Here is a 17,116-nt window from a genome sequence, read left to right as displayed (position 1 = left end):
TCACAATAGAAGTAGAACGAAAAAGGAATTTGTTAACCAATTGCTATAAGATTTGAAGATTAAATACAAGTTGATTTATTTCAGAATTATGATACAAACCATTTAGAAATTTGAAAAAAAGGATTTTTATTTGGAATCAATGTAAAGAGTTACAGCCTTTTTTAAAAGCTTTTTATTCTGAGTAAAACAGCGAGTGATGGAAAATCCATGCATTGGGAGTTTCCTACTGCAATTAAGTTTTGTGTGACCTCAATTTCTGGCAGCAATATTTTAAGCATACACATGCAAAATTAAACATTCCATACAAATCTATTTGCATGTGTTTATATATGTTACAGTACACCAAGGGCTTAAGCAATGTGCTGTTTTAAGCACAAATAGTTTTAAAAAATTTCAGGAGTATATTCTGGATTTTGCATACGAAAGCCTCCAGATAGCTTACCAGTGCTGGGGCGATAGAAGAACAATACGATTTCTAATTCGAAATTTACGAATATTTTTGCTCCAACTTGATGGTAAAATACTGGAAAAAAATGTATAATACTATACGTGACTAGACAGAATACTTATTACAACATAGAAACATATCAAAATTGAACTCTTAAACACTTTATGACTAGACATATTAATGCTTATCCTGTCGGAAAATATACTGAATTACGAAGACAGTAATTAATGAGTAATATATACTTTTACTTTGAAAAAGTATACAACATTCTATGTTAAATCTGAACTAAAGCAATCTTAATAAACAAGAAATTCTAATAAAGCTAGGTACGAGAATGACAGAGTGCGAATGATTCGCCAAAACTAAAATGACGGGATTGTACACAGTAGGAGTGATGACAGAAAAAAATATACTATTGTAAAGTAGGGAATTATACAAAATAACGAAAACGACCAAAACTCACACCATAATTGGCGATAAACGAAAAACAATTGTGAATAGTGTTGAGTAATCGCCATACGGTGTAACGAACACGAAGGCGAGGCCAAACCGCCCAAAGCAGTTTAAGTAACGATAAGTAATGAGCGGAAAGTGAAGAGACGAAGCGCCTCCCGAAAGGGTTCTAGATAAGGAACACCGAACATCACAGAGTATGCATTATGTTTTATAAATCTAGTGTTCAAAATGTTCATCATTCAAAACATGTTTCGTGTTGACATGAATGTTCATTATAAGTATGCATGCCTTAGTTGTCTATGTTAGGTTCATAGATTTCGTAATGTTACTCCATGGGAAGTTTGTTTTAATGATCAGTCTATTATTTTAAAGAACATGTGAGTCAATTTAGGACTTTCAAATAGTTGAGTCTTGCTTTTGTAAAATAGGGCTCAATGAAAGTGTGTGAAGTGTGACAGTCATCTTTGCTTAGCCTGTGCTGTCCATACAGGCTTTTAAGGGACAACACTTTCTGCATTGACTGGATATGTGTTTATACGAGACTTTTATTAAACGAATATTCCTAAAGCAGCAAATGGTCTTCCTGTCAGATTGACCGTTGCGTACAGCATGGCTAACAAGGGAGAACACTACAAACATGCATTGGGCCCCGTTTTCCTAGAGCAAGGCCCATTTTAGTGTTGATATTGGGCCTAATTCACATTGTACACGGCAAATATTGTGTGCCTTTTTGGAGGAAATAGCTCATGTTTATATTGATATGGCTGCATTCCATTACAGATATATTGATTAATTACACAAAGTGATTTTTTTAAGAAATATTACAATTTAATAGTGGCAAATATTCCAGTGCAGTTTTGGTTGACTCATATCTTTAATACAGTAGAAACATATTTTTAATGGAACAATATTTTTATTAAAATTCGATAAAGGTATTTTTAAACATGTTATTTTACTTTTTTACTATTTTATTGAATAATGGGCTTGAATATTTCTCATATGTTCACATCATAATACAAAAGAATGATCTGAGATTGGATATTCACGTATGTAAGTTTGTTGGAATTTTCATTTTAATATCATTTGTGATTTCTTTCTATGTGGTTGCTTATAGTTAACATTGTATTTGTATTTATTTTGTCTTTTTATTCAATATAATGTATGTATATGTGTGAAATGCACAAACAAAACTATTTAGATTTTTAATTTAGCATTTTTAGTGGTTTTGAGATTTCTTTTTTAATAATTAAAGGACAATAGTTACCTTAAATACTGGTATAACAATTGTATGATATTAAACGCGAAAAGTTACTTGTATTATTGCAATAACTACTTATTTTTTACAGTAAAAAGTGGTTAAGTACCAAAATTTAATAAAAACAATTGTTTCATATTGTAAAGCAGTACCATTTAAAGAGTAGAAAAACAGGTTATATTCATACATGTATAAAATTTTTTTAACTTTTACAGATATATTAGGTAATATGTTTAATATTCTTATGCATGTATAATGTAAATTATTACCATTAACCATTGCTATTATTTATAAGATGTTATATGGTGATGCAATAAATAAATTAAAACACAAAAGTTATTTTAACATATCATGACTGAACACATATCATATTGTGCCATGTATGGAAACAGCTTTTTTTCAAAACATTTTGTGTGTGAATAAAGCATTTGTGCATAATTTGAATTTTAGTGTTTATTAGATAATTGCATTTCGTGATTGCTGTAAAAACGGTTCTAGGATATGTGAGTGCACTCAGGACTGAAGATATGTTTAGGAAACAAGTACGACCTGGATATTGTTAATTTTCTTGTCATATGTAAATTGTGTATTTTTTAAGTATGTTAACTTCAGAACAGGCTTACAGTTTGATTTAAATTTGAGAACATTTTGTTCTGAACATAAGTTGCATTGAATGATACATTTCAAGTATGGAAAGTTTAACATCATGTTGTTTAATGCTTTGCTTGTTGATTGTATTTAATTGCATGTATTATCCTGGTTCCATTGAATGCATTCCATACACTTACTTTTTTCTGTGGTTTTGGTCCTAGTTGAAATTCAAAGGTTGTGTATGACTATTATTTTTTAGAAGCTAATGATTTAAAATGCTCCCTTTTAGATGTGTAGAACAATATCCGCAACGAAGAAGATGTTTAGAACTTATTTTAGTTTATTTTAGTGCCTTTAATTGAAGGATATTGATTTTTATTGAATTATGTGGTCCTTCTGAGTTTCCTGTATTGAGACACATAGAGTTCATATATATAATAAGAAATGGAAAGTATTTTTATTAGATCTTTGATCAAGTTTTGTCTGTGAACATGACCATAGAGATTAACACCAAACTCCATTATTTTAGTGAACTTTTGACTAGTGTATTTTTGTATAGGTATATATGTGTATGTATGTATAGGTTTACACTTGTAGTCTTTTATGTAAATGCTTCATTTATATTATCATGTTTTTACCTTTTACTTTTGAATACCGGTATATTGTGAATAAATAGCCAATATGTGGTTGTGATCGGTTTAATGCAAGTTTGCAATCATTTGCACCAGTGAGAAATCTTGTACTGTGCTGTACGTGCAATATATGTAAAAAATCACGTCTATTATCCCAGATAAAGGATATGTAATTGAAAAGAACACAAGTTCATTATTGGATTCTGATTGGATCTTTACAAAGCAATGCAATTGGATTAAAAAAAGATCTCCTCTGGGTACTTGTGAGAAATGCATGCTCTTAACATATTTAATTGTTGAGCTGAACTCCACCTCAATGAATTTAGAGATATGGAAGTCTATAGAAACACAATTTAAAATTCGCAAGGCACAAACTATTGAGTTAGTTACGTGTTAGGACTGATAAGCTTCCAATATTAATAAAGTACATCCACTGACACGTGCAGTGCCCGGACCTAGAACACAAATAAAAGGCCTCCACTTTAACTATTAGAATTGTGTATTGATTTGTATACTATCTCCCAATTGCATCCAACACAATATATATGCAGTTTTATCTGGACGGAAATACATTGCGATACAACACGTTCAGAATAATTGCAGCCAATGCCATCCAAACATCTAGCATAAATCAGAGATATGAGTGTATTAGTTCACTAATTTAATACTAGTTTAATATACATGAACTGCATGTGTTTCCAATAGTATTTGAACATTAACTAATACTTACATGTGAGTGAAGTTACCCAGAAATGTTTCAAGTTTGTTATACTAAACTTTGCTTAAACAGAAGAATTCATCGATATCTCAGTTATGAAAAAAAACACTAGACAATAAATAAGCTTATAAAAGTCGCTAACCTTCTAATGACGACCAAAATCAAACCACACGTACATTACTTACGAACGAACTGACTGGAACGTGTAAATTACTTGACATGTAATTCATTTACTGATTTTTTTACATGTTTGTGTGTGTACTTCAAATTGTTTATTTTAACAAACTTTTTTCTTTATTGGGCTGGTATTTACTCGGTGAGGGGTAAGCACGGAACAGACAAGATGGAGACGACAATTATGAGCCAGTTATTTCTGTAACCATTTTTTTATGCCATTTTCATGTTTCAATATACACAAATTAGTAGATTCCATGTATTCAAGAAGTCCCATCAAAATGTTAACGGATTTCAATTTTTTAAAGTCTCATTACTTGGTCAAGATTCATTGAGTTCCGGTCAAAATTTTGCTACTGCAAATATGTACATGTATATGTGTGAGAAATATGTAGTTTATGTCAAGTTTTCAATTGGACGTACATCGTTATCGGGATACAATTTTATAAGTGTTCATATTTATTTGGTATAAACATAAACGCGCATATTGTCGTTCGATTAGGGTAGTAATTTGTCAAGATTGCAAAACGGAAGAAATATTCCAAACTAGAAGACTGTCGTTCAAAATGCCTATTTTGACAATCTTCGGCATTAAAAAAAATCTGTGTTACGGTATCGGCACCCCTTTTGTCAAACACCTCGCAACAGTTACGTACCCTGAAGTGGTTACTGCAGTGAGAAGTTAATTCCTGTAAAATCTTTAGGATTTTGATTATCAGTGTGTTCCTGAATAATATAAAATGCAAATCAGTTTAATTTTCTTCATTAATTTTCATTTTATATACATCATTTACAGCCAATCTCGAAAAAAGAGAAAATAACTAAAAACAAACAATATTTACCTTCTCATAAACGTTTTTTGAAAAGTATGGTTAAGTCACAGTTAATGTAAAGGGACATTTTCGCAGATTTAAGAATTTGTTATTAAATGCTTTAAATTGGTATATGTAAGCATTGGAACTAAAGCGTTGCAATATATATTACAAATAAAATAAAAGAACGTGAAAAAAATATTCCACACCTGGTCTCGAATAACTTGCTCTTTTAGTAAAATTGTAGCGCGCAAACCACTCGGCCAACCGTTCTGACTCGCATGTATTTTATACTTAATATAAACAATCCTCGTAATGCCACCAAATATAAAAATGAATGAACTTTCCAAATTATTCAATCGTTTCGCGATTGTAAAGCTTTTTAATGTTCCGGCTTTTAAATCGTCAAAAGATTGCATATCATGGATATTTTTAAACCGAGATTAAGCGATTTTGTCAAATATTCATGAATTTATATAAAATGTGTAAAAAAATATACATATATATATATATATATATATATATATATATATATATATATATATATATATATATATATATGTCGAAAAATGCTAAATAAGCCAGATATTTGATTCTGAAATCGAAATTGCCTGTACAGTCGAAATCGCCAGCATGTATATCATGCATGAACGATGTGATTCAAAATTTAGTTTAACGGTTCATTTTAAATTCTTGCAACGACATATTTTCATATTTTCGACACACGAACACTAACTCTGATCTCAATAAAAAGACAAATGCTTCGTTTATTGTAGGAAAATATGTACGAAATATCTTCGTCACAATCGGCTCGGGGCGCTAATTTGTCTTTGCTGCATTTTATGAAATTCGTCTTCAATGTATAATTTTTCAAATTATTCAATCGTTTCGCGTTGCAACGCTTTATAATTTTCAGGTTTTTAAATCGTAAAAAAAGATGCATTTAATGGCTATATTAGAGCATGGTAAATGTTCAGTATTACTGTTCCTCACAAATATCATAACTAAATCGAAAATTTGCGAATCTGAAACAACTTTTTTAAATTTTGTCAATTTACCAAAACGTGAAAAGGTCCCTTTAATAACAAAACCGGATTACTTGCTGGTAAAATTGAAACACGCGCCTATCCGTAACATTGGAATGGAATAAATATTCGTTATCAAGAAAAGAACATCCAGGATGCATGCCCGTAGCAAGGGTTTTGAAAAGGGGCGTGCGAATTTTTTCCATCGACGATTGTTTTTGACCAACAAAGTGGCGAAGGAGGAATGTGCGGGAGGAGATGTCCCCCGCCTGCACTCGGGGGCTTTGGAGGTCCTCCCCTAGAAAATTTTGAAAATGAAACGTAAACTACTGCATTCTGATCACTTTTTAACTGTATTTAGAGACTGAAGTTATAGAGCATTTTTATATGAAATTTCACTTTCAATGACCATACTCAGTGACTGATCGACATGAATATGATATAACATACTTGTTTTCCCCCCACTTTTTTCAATAACCACCTTTTTTGATCAGTCGCGGATATACATAATTTTATACGGTGTTTAAACCGACACTAGTATGCGCGCACACACTTTGTTCACCTATGCAACAACACATTTATAGAATGTTAATTCAAACAATAAGAAAGGCATAAAATATCATTATTTATTGGAATCTTGATAAAATTGGTGTGTTTCACCATTCCAGCATTCTACTATTCATAAATCGAGCAAATTAAATGTAAATATTTGACTTTTTTCAAAACAATTTTTTCTGCTACTATGGATAGTACCAGAGGGTTAGCATTGCTTTAAACGTGCTTATAGTGTATTTTACAACAGACACTGATTTACAAAACTGGGTCTTCTCTAATCTGCATCAATACTAAAAAGAAATCAAAATGGTATGACTGGTTACTTTAATTTGTTTTAAACTATTTTTAACAAATAAGTTATCTTTTTCTAAACGCATTTTAGTAAAATATAACACTTAAGGCTTCATTAAGACACTATAACCACAAACTACTGGTCCTATGGGATCAAAGTCATTAACAATGTATACCAGGACTTCGAAGAAAAAAAAAGTACTTATTTGCCCAAGATCCGTCACAGTTGATGGACATTAAACGTTAACGTCCACCTGATCATATGTTTTAACGTGTTAAATTCATTATAACAACTGTTTGAGAGTAGGACATTCCTAGTGTAAAGTTTTACATAATTAAACATTGTGGAAAGTTATGTATGTGAAGCAGATGCCATTAAGTATTGGTAAACTACAAAAAAAGCTACACTGCTTTGTAGAAATGATTTGTTTTCTTGTCATTCAACAACAACATTGGCCTGTTTTGAGCATAGCTGATATTTTTGTTGCTGTAAAACCATTTAGGAGATCCGAAAATGGTTGTACGGGGATATAACAAAAAACAACGCAGTCTGCCGAAAATGCTGTGCACAATGTTTAATTGTTATAAGTCGTGGTTTCATCATTTTGTTATGATATATATTAAAGTTATGGCTTTAACAGACATTAATAAAGATGACCAAAGTTACAGAACAATAATTTAGTATCAAATATCTGAAAATAAGTATCGATTTTATACGGATTAGAGTGCCAGGTTAATAATTATGCATTATACAAAAAACAAATATCCATTTATAACAAAGATTCCAATTCCATTTTGCGGGGACCGGCTTTCTAGATCTTCTCAAATTTTGCCGTCAAAACTTCGGTTGCTTTTAACAATTCTACGGTTAAAAATTGTAAATAAAAATCACGCGCTATCTTGGGAATGAATAAATCGAGAAATTAATGTTATGGTGACCTGTCGGTTGCATATTGAATACAACATTATTTTAACGCTTAAATACGAAGACTCACTTGGTTCCTGAAAAAATAAATAACCGTTTTTGCATCAAATAAAGTTGGTTGCAACTTAGAGTACTTTTTTTACTCGTCAAAAAAGATTGGGAGCGAACGCACCCAACGCCCCCCCCCCCTCCCGGGTATGGGATGTGTGATATTAACATTTTATGATTGAATCTTCTAAACGTATAAATTTACCGGTAATATAAACGTTCATACTAAGTTGTGCGTATATCTCCGGTCAGAAAACCTATATTTAATAATATAACAATACACAATTGAGCACGTAATAAATTCGAATGCGAGCGTTTACAGGTTTTTATTTTCTTAAGTACAGCTCAGACGAGTCGAACCCGTTCTTCGGGTCGGGTCGGCGGGGAAAAAAAAGTAATACAAATCGGATCGAGTTTGATTTAGAACCAAATCAGTTATACCCAGATTCCAATAGCGCATGATATCTTCAACTGTGTTTCACATCAGAAATAAGGCTTTTTAATATTATAAAAAGTAAAAATAATGAATTTATGAGATAAAAATTGAACATATTATAACTATAAATATAAATCATATTCGTAAAAGAAATCCGCTAACGTAAGAATTAAATAGCAAAAAGGTCAAACACAAACGCTCTCTTAGTTTTCGATGAAGAAGTCACATTCTTTGTTTAATTCTGAATGCCATTTAAAACGTTTTATACGCACTTTTTAGAAATGCGTCTTGCGTTTGAAAGAAATGTATACCATTTGCAGATTTTGATGAAAGATGAAAAACACTTGGACTTACATGCGTTGGCATGTATGTTATCTTAATTTATGTTGATTTAGAATTTAACAGTGATAAAAAATATTTTGAAAACACATTCAATGAACTTGTAAATATATTGACAATATTTAATCCTGATTATTTCCGTTAATTAACTAGCAACCCGACTTCATCGTTAGTGAAAACTGAAAACGTTGAGCCGGATTTTCTTGTTTTCAACCTACGAATTTGAATATTTCCGGGTTCCCGTTGAAGCCCTTATTGTTACCTGAATGTTATTCAGTATTTACATGCTTTACAATTTAAACAAATGTTCGCGGAACTATTGGGAATTTATAAGCATTGGTTGCTCGTGCAAATATGGATAAGCACGGCCGAATCGCGCAAATATGAGTGTAAAATAAAGATGATGCGTTAAAAAATATATAGCTATCCTTCTTCGCATGTAGGCTTTAAACCAACATATTATAGGGTTTCCCTACGTTCCAACAGTGGTTTCACTGACTTAAATCTTTCTTGATGTTTTTACATTTTATATTTGATTTACAATATGCACGCTTTTTAAACATCCAACTATGATCTCACAAAAACTGCTCATATAGCTTTTAATTTATTAGTTAATTATTTTTTTTGCATCATCTTCTTGTGTTGTTTGATGGTTTGCGCATTCGCAGTTGAGGAAAGGCGACCTTGTCATAAGGTCTGTGAGTATTGCAATTTCGTTTGAATATCAGGTATTGCACATCTAGTTAAAACGTTTATATTTGTTAGAATAACTTCTTAAGCAATGCATTAATTACATACAATTTAAGTCAATGCATGATCGCATGCATACATTTTCTTTTAAATACGATGCTTCGATCGCATTTTTATGTTATATAAAAAAATCATTCATCTATCGGATATGTTATTGAATAGTCTTTTCACGTTTTGGTAAATCGACAAAATTAAAACAAAATGTTTCAGATTCGCAAATTGTCGTTGTAGTAATGATATTTGTAAGGAAACGGTAATACTGAACATTAACCATGCTTTAAAGTATCCATTATATGCATCTTTTGACGATGCAAAAACCTGAAAATCATAAAGCGTTGCAACGAAAAACGATTGAATAATTTGGACAGTTCTGTTGTTGTCGTATATTTTGTGACACTACGAGGATTGCTTATATAAAGTATAACATACAGCAATACTGTATAAGCACGGATGGCCGAGTGGTCTAAGCGATAGACTTTTACTCCAGTGGTTAGTGGTTCTAGCCCAGTTGATGGTAACCTTTTTAGTTCTTTTAATTGTGTGCAGAATACTGGTCTTAGAGTAGTTAACTCACAAGGTAAACTTGGGAATATTTTTCAAGACCTTTGTGTGGTGCCTTGAATAAAGATATGAGTGCAGCCATCATGTCGATGCCGTTTGCTTGTGTATATTTTATTAATTGTCCTACAGGTCCGGCACATGACTGATATTTCTGACCCAATTCCATATCGATCTCTCACGAATTGTATTAGTCAAATTTAATTTGGAACCACACTTGCAACATGTATTTAACTGCTTAACAATATATGCAAGCTCTACGATTAATCTTCCCAATGGTACGGATGTTTCAGCAGAAGACTCCATTATAACTGTCTCTGACACTAGTTCAAGTTCTTTCTCGATATTACTTATTGTATCCGAAATAATAATATCCGAAACTGTGTCATTATGTTGGACATTGTCCGTTGTTCGTCTACTATCTGTCAACAAGGTCTTCAGGCGATCGTATGGCAAAACTTCTAGTTTTAAACGTTTTTTGCGCTACAAATTTGCCAATTCTGCGTGGCATCATTAAAAGGTCACGTAAAAATAAACTTAAGAAAATGTATACAGTTTAAGATCGAAAATCCGAATATGTATCAATTACAAACAAATGTCGCGTTGTGATAATAGCGATGCGGTGTTGCTACAAATATATCCTTGGTTTAATAAACTGCCGCAACATTCCTTAATGACAAACTTCAATTCACGCCGGAATCTGTGAAAAGGCTCATTTAATGATCATTTTACAAAGCTGTGAGTACCCTGAACTAAATAATGTTTTGCTCTGCTATACATCGTTGCTCTTTTATACTGTTTTGCTCTGCCTTCCTGCTTTGTTCTGCCATACTGTTTTGCTCTGCAATACTGATTTGCTTTGCTATACGGATTAGCTCAGCAATGATGTTTTGCTATGCAATTGTGTTTTCTCCTGCTTTACTGTTTTGCTCTACTACACTGTTTCGCTCTGCTATACTGTTTTGCTCTTCAAAACCGTTTTGCTCCGCAATACTGTTTTGTTCTGCTATACTGTTTTGATCTGCTATTCTGTTTTTGTCTTCTATACTGTTTTGCATTGCTATACTGTTTGGCTCTGCAAGTATGTTTTGTTTTGCTATACTGTGTTGCTCTACAATGATGTTTTTCTCTGTCATACTGTTTTTTGTGCAATTTAGTTTTGCTCTGTTATACTGTTTAGCTCTGCAATGATGTTATGGTCTGCAATTATATTTTGTACTGCAGTAATGTTTTACTCTGCTATACTGTTTTACTGTGCTGTACTGTTTAGCTCTTCTATTCTGTTTTAATCTGCTATACTGTTTTGCTATTGCATATCGTTTTTCTCTGCGATACTGTTTTGCTCTGAAATACTGTTTTGCTCTGCTATTCTGTTTAGCTCTGCTATACTGTTTTGCTCTGTAATATTTCTTTGCTCTGCTATACTGTTTTGCTCTGCCAGTATGTTGTTCTCTGCTATCCTTTTTTCCTCTCCCATACTGTTTTTCTCAGCAATACTATTTTGCTCTGCTTTACCATTTTGCTTTGCTATTATGTTTATCTCTGCAATACTGTTTTGCTCTGCCATCCTGTTTTCCTCTGCAATACTGTTTTGTTCGGCTAAACCATTTTGCTATGCTATTCTGGTTTTTGTCTTTGATGACTTTTTGTTCTGCAATGATTGTTTGCTCTGCTATACCATTTTACTATGCTATTCGTTTTTGTCCTGATATTCTTTTTTGGTCTACTAAAATGTTTTGATCTGGTAAACTGGTTTGCTCTGCAATTATGTATTGATCTGCTTTACTGTTTTTGCTCTGCTTTACTGTTTTTCTCTGCTAAACTGCTTTGCTCTGCAATACCGTATTGTTTTGCTTTACTGTTTTGCTCTGCTATACTGTTTTGCTTGGCAAGTATGTTTTGCTCTGATAAACTGTTTTGCTCTATCATTCTGTTTTGCTCTAATATACTGTTTTCTCTGCTATACTGTTTTTCTCTGCTATACTGTTTTCCTCTGTTATAGTGTTTTGCTCTGTTATACTGTTTTGCTCTGTTATTCTGTTTTGCTCTGCTATACTGTTTTACTCTTCTATACTGATTTGCTATTCTATACTGTTTTGCTCTGCTATACTGTTTTGCTCTGCTATTCTGTTTTGCTCTGTTAAACTGTTTTGCTCTGCTATACTGTTTTGCTCTTTTATACTGTTTTGCCCTGTTATACTGTTTTTGCTCTGCTTAACTGTTTTGCTATGCAATGATGTATTAATGCTGTACTGGTTTGCTCTGAAATACTGTTTTGCTCTGCATGTATTTTTGTTCTGATATACTGTTTCGCTCTTTTTTACTGTTTTTCTCTGCTAAACTGTTTTTTTCTGCAATACTGTATTGTTCTGCTTTACTGTTTGCTCTGCTATACTGTTTTGCTCTTCAAGTTTGTTTTACGCAGCTAAACTGTTTTGCTCTGGTGTACTGCTAGCTCTGCTATACTGTTTTGCTGTGCTATTCTGCTTTGCTCTGCAATGATGTATTGATCTGCTTTACTGTTTTGCTTTTCTATACTGTTTTGCTCTGCATGTATGTTTTGCTCTGCTATACTGTTTTGCTCTGCTATACTTTTTGCTCTGCTAAACTGATTTGCTCTGCAATACATTTTTTCTCTGCATGTTTGTTTTTCTCTGCTAAACTGTTTTGCTATGTTATACTGTTTTGGTCTGCTATACCATGTTGCTGTGCTTTACTGTTTTGCTCTGCTGTACTGTTGTGCTCTGCTATACTATTGTGCATTGATATACTTTTTTTCACGGCTAAACTGTTTTGCTCCTAAATACTTTTTGCTATGCTTTACAGTTTTTGTTTATTGTTCATGGTTTAAACGCACTTTGATAGCGCAAAAAATTTGCTTTACCGCCAATCTACTTTTTGTTGTTGAACAAAATGCTTTTCCTTGCAAATACCTTGCAAATGTTTCGCAGAAAGAAGACATACTACATGTTATTACAAACAATGTTTGTTTAAAAGGCATAACACTATTACATTAATCCGGTATGGGTAGCGTCTGTTATTTTTTCTTTAAAATGTACTTTTAAGAAAAATTTCTTCTTCACCGGATACGTACACATATGATTATTGACCGACCGTAGGGATTATCCTAGCAAAATTGCGTATGCATTATAAATTAGTGAGGCATCTTTGGTTCAATTCTGCAGGACAACTATCAACCAAAGAAACGGCGCGTTATTACATAGAAACATGTGGTTATTATTTTTATTTTATTGAGTTATAGAATATGCGATATACATATGGGTATACAAATGATTAAAATGGGTAAAATAACATCAATAATAAAACATGAACGCGGTGCATGGTCGCTTTGTCACAATATCCATAATCCATACAAATGATCTTTGCTTCCAATACTTAATTCACAGGATTTAAAAGTAAATCGTTAACGCATTTCTTTTGCTCACACATACCCGGTATTCATTAAAATGAAATTGTGTCAACCATGCTTCCCACGGAACACAATGAAATAATAGAGTAATTAACGTTGATTTGACATATTTTGGCTGAATGAATCAGTATTCTGTGAATATAATGTTTTTTTGAAAGTACCACGACTATTATTACAACCACGACTAATACGACAACTACAACTCAGCCTCCAACTACTGCTACTGAATTTTCTGAAAAAGTTACCGAAATCACGGAGCTTAGTCCGCCTTTACATCCAGTTGGTTTTCTAGTCAGTCACTGATCAATAATTAACTTCCTGATTTTTTTCCGTTCTATTTTGTTTATTTGCCTCGTCAATAGGTATGTGGGGGTCGAGGGCATCCCCCTCCATACCGAACATAATCAGTATATACAATGTGTTGATGCATATCGGTGGCCTCTCTGTCAAAATGCTGCCTCTCTGTTCATTCTCAGCTGCCTCTCTGTTATAAACATGAAAAATGGATGATCGTTATTCACAAAACAGATAAGAAAATCTAAAATTAAAACCCGTAAACACATTTGTGTATAAAAAGAGGTGGTCCATGAGTTGAAGCATATATCCAGCTACAGGTTCACGGTATTCCGCAGGTCCAAACACTTATCACAAACTTTATCGAAGATGGAATGATGACGAGGGTGGTGGAACAATCGTGCATACATGCCATTTTGATGACTTTTTAACATAGCTTTTCGTAATATGTCAAAAATCTAATATCATTGATTTCATTTTTATAATCAAAACTTTACGTTCAATGTACGCTATATAGTAATTATCGTCAATTTTACTTAAAAAATGCCTACTTTCGCTTTCGTTGTGGAACGGAAAGCCTCTCGATCGGCTCACTTTTCTGGCACGGGAAGCCTAGTCGTCGATTAACATTGTTATTTTTCTAAGTAAAATGAGATTAACACTTGTTAGAAGTATTGATAGTAAAAACTTAAATGTCAGAATATTAGATGTAAATATCAAAGGCGAAAGGGGACTTTTAACGTTATTATTTGGACTAACGCTTTCGGCTACATATAATCGACGAATAGGCTTCCCGTGCCAGAAAAGTGAGCCAATCGAGAGGCTTTCCGTGCCACAACGAAAGCGAAAGTAGGCATTTTTTAAGTAAAATTGACGAAAATTACTTTATAGCTCACATTGAACGTAAAGTTTTGATCATAAAGATGATATCAATGACATTAGATATTTGACATATTACGGAAAAGCTATGTTAAAAAGTCATCAAAGTGGCATATATGTACGATTGTTCCACCACCCTCGTCATCATTCCATCTTCGATAGAGTTTGTGATAAGTGTTTGGACCTGCGGAATACTGTGAACCTGTAGCTGGATATATGCTTCAACTCATGGACCACCTCTTTTTATGCAAAAATGTGTTTTCGGGTTTTAATTTTAGATTTTTTTATCTGTTTTGTGAATAACGATCATTCATTTTTCATGTTTATTACAGAGAGGCAGCCGAGAATGAACAGAGAAGCAGCATTTTGACAGAGAGGCCTCCGATATGCATCTACACCGTGATATATAACAGACTACTCGACAGCTTTGTGTTGTTTTTAACACCTTATCAGCTATAAAGATGTATTGATTCCGTCGCGCGCCCATGCTTTGTCGTTATGAATGCAGCCAATAATTGCTACTTATACACATTCTTATTGGTGTACTTGTTTCGCGTTTGTTTTTAATTTTCGCAACTCGAAACGACTGACGTGTGATAGTTGTTTTAAGTTCAAGCCTGACTTTCGGTCATAAAACTATCAAAGGCAATTACCGCTATCAGATGTTTTACCCGCAAAACTAACGGACAAATGATGTGCTGTGTTTTTAATTTTAATGACTCGAAGACGTCTTTCGCGTGGCCGTTGTTTTTCAGCTCAATGATGACTTTTGGAGTGGAATATAGTGGCCGTTGACTGTTATGGACAGGAACCGTTATTCTCAATTGTAATGTATAGTGATTTTCGTCGGGGGAAATCCAGACTGACCGTTGTCTGCAGGTGACCGTTATTCCCATGTGGCCGTTAGGTCAGTTTCGACTGTATTCTTTAATTAGTATTTTTTGTTAATTTTCGGACTCCCATTCCACACAAAGTTTTTTAATTTTGTGTGGTGGATTAGGTAGTGAAACAACAAATGGGTAAGAACTGGCAAAGCAGTGGTTTTAATTACTTGTATCCTTCCAATAGGAGTTAATATTCTTCTGGACCAGCCTTTAAGCAGTGTATTAATTATCGAAAATGTATCTGTTTAGCTAATATCGATCATCTTGTCAAGATCAACATGAAAAATTAAACCAAAGTATGTTGGTTACATTGTTACTTCCATCTAGTTTTGATACTATCAGAACTGAATTTATGTTTTCCTATCCAAACCACTTTAGTTGTGTCGAATTTTACCTTTAAACCAGAGCACATTGTGAACATCGACAATTCATCTTAGGTTTCATTAAGGGATTCTGCAGAGCCATCCAGGAGAATAGATGTGTCATCAGCAAATTGCGCTAACTTATATTCAGTATTATTTATCTTTATTCCTTTTGTTTTGGGATTTGTCCTGAGTTTAAGAGACAATATTTCGGCGCATAAAATAAATATATAACAACTGAGGGGATCACCTTGACGACATCCGCGTTGTATTTGGAAAAAAATTGATAACACCCCACACTGCGTTACTGCTGAGATGCCATCCTTATATAAAACATTCAACTATTTGCTTATGTCAGGTCCAAATTTAAATAAGGAGAGTGTTTTGTTAACAAACCTCCATGACAAGGAATCATAGGCCTTTTTAAAATCTATTAGAAGGAGTAGACCGGGAATATTATTTTCCTCCGTGTATTTACACATGTCATATATTAGTCTAGTGTTTTCACTTATGAACCTGCCTTTTATAAAACCCGTTTGGTCATTATTAATGAGCTTGTTAATATATTTCTTAAATCTATTGGCACTACTTCCATGAACAATTATTATAAACATTGTTTAACAATGTAATTTGACGCCATTTGTTTTAGAAATTGTCGGGGTTTATCGCCCGTAGGTATAAAAATAATACTTCCCTGACATTGAGTTATGGACAATTTTCTGCTTTCAAAAACGTGATGTAAAGCTCTAAAAACAAAAGTGCCTAATTTTGGCCAAAAGACTTTGAAAAAATCATTATTTAAACCCGACGACCCATGGCTTTTGTTGTTCGACATGTTTTTTAAGACATAAGACACAGACCGTCGTCATTTGTTAGGTTAGTGATAGCTTTTGTTGTATAGTTAGATGTCTCATGGTTACAAACCAGTTTTGATGCGTTTTTTTCTCCAAATTGAATCCATTCGACCCTCGCGATCTTATTATAACGCCTTTTAATTTCTCTTCTTGTATTTTGGTAAGTTAGTTCTTTAATTCAGTAATAATGATTGCTCGTGTTGTTCAATTTCTACCTGTATTTCATTTTCGCGATTGTTACAGGATTTAGTTTTATACGAACCATAAGAAATAGCTTTACCACTTATTTCCATTAAAACTGTATCTAAAAAAAGTTGGTCATTTATTACAAACTGTAATTCTTGGTCCGGTATTGTTCAAATAATATCTTTATTGTAAACAGGTAACATATTTTTTATTT

This window comes from Dreissena polymorpha, chromosome 1 (genome assembly GCF_020536995.1).
Source record: "Dreissena polymorpha isolate Duluth1 chromosome 1, UMN_Dpol_1.0, whole genome shotgun sequence".
NCBI classification, from domain to species: Eukaryota; Metazoa; Mollusca; class Bivalvia; order Myida; family Dreissenidae; genus Dreissena; species Dreissena polymorpha.
Note: the sequence above shows the minus strand (reverse complement) of the source record.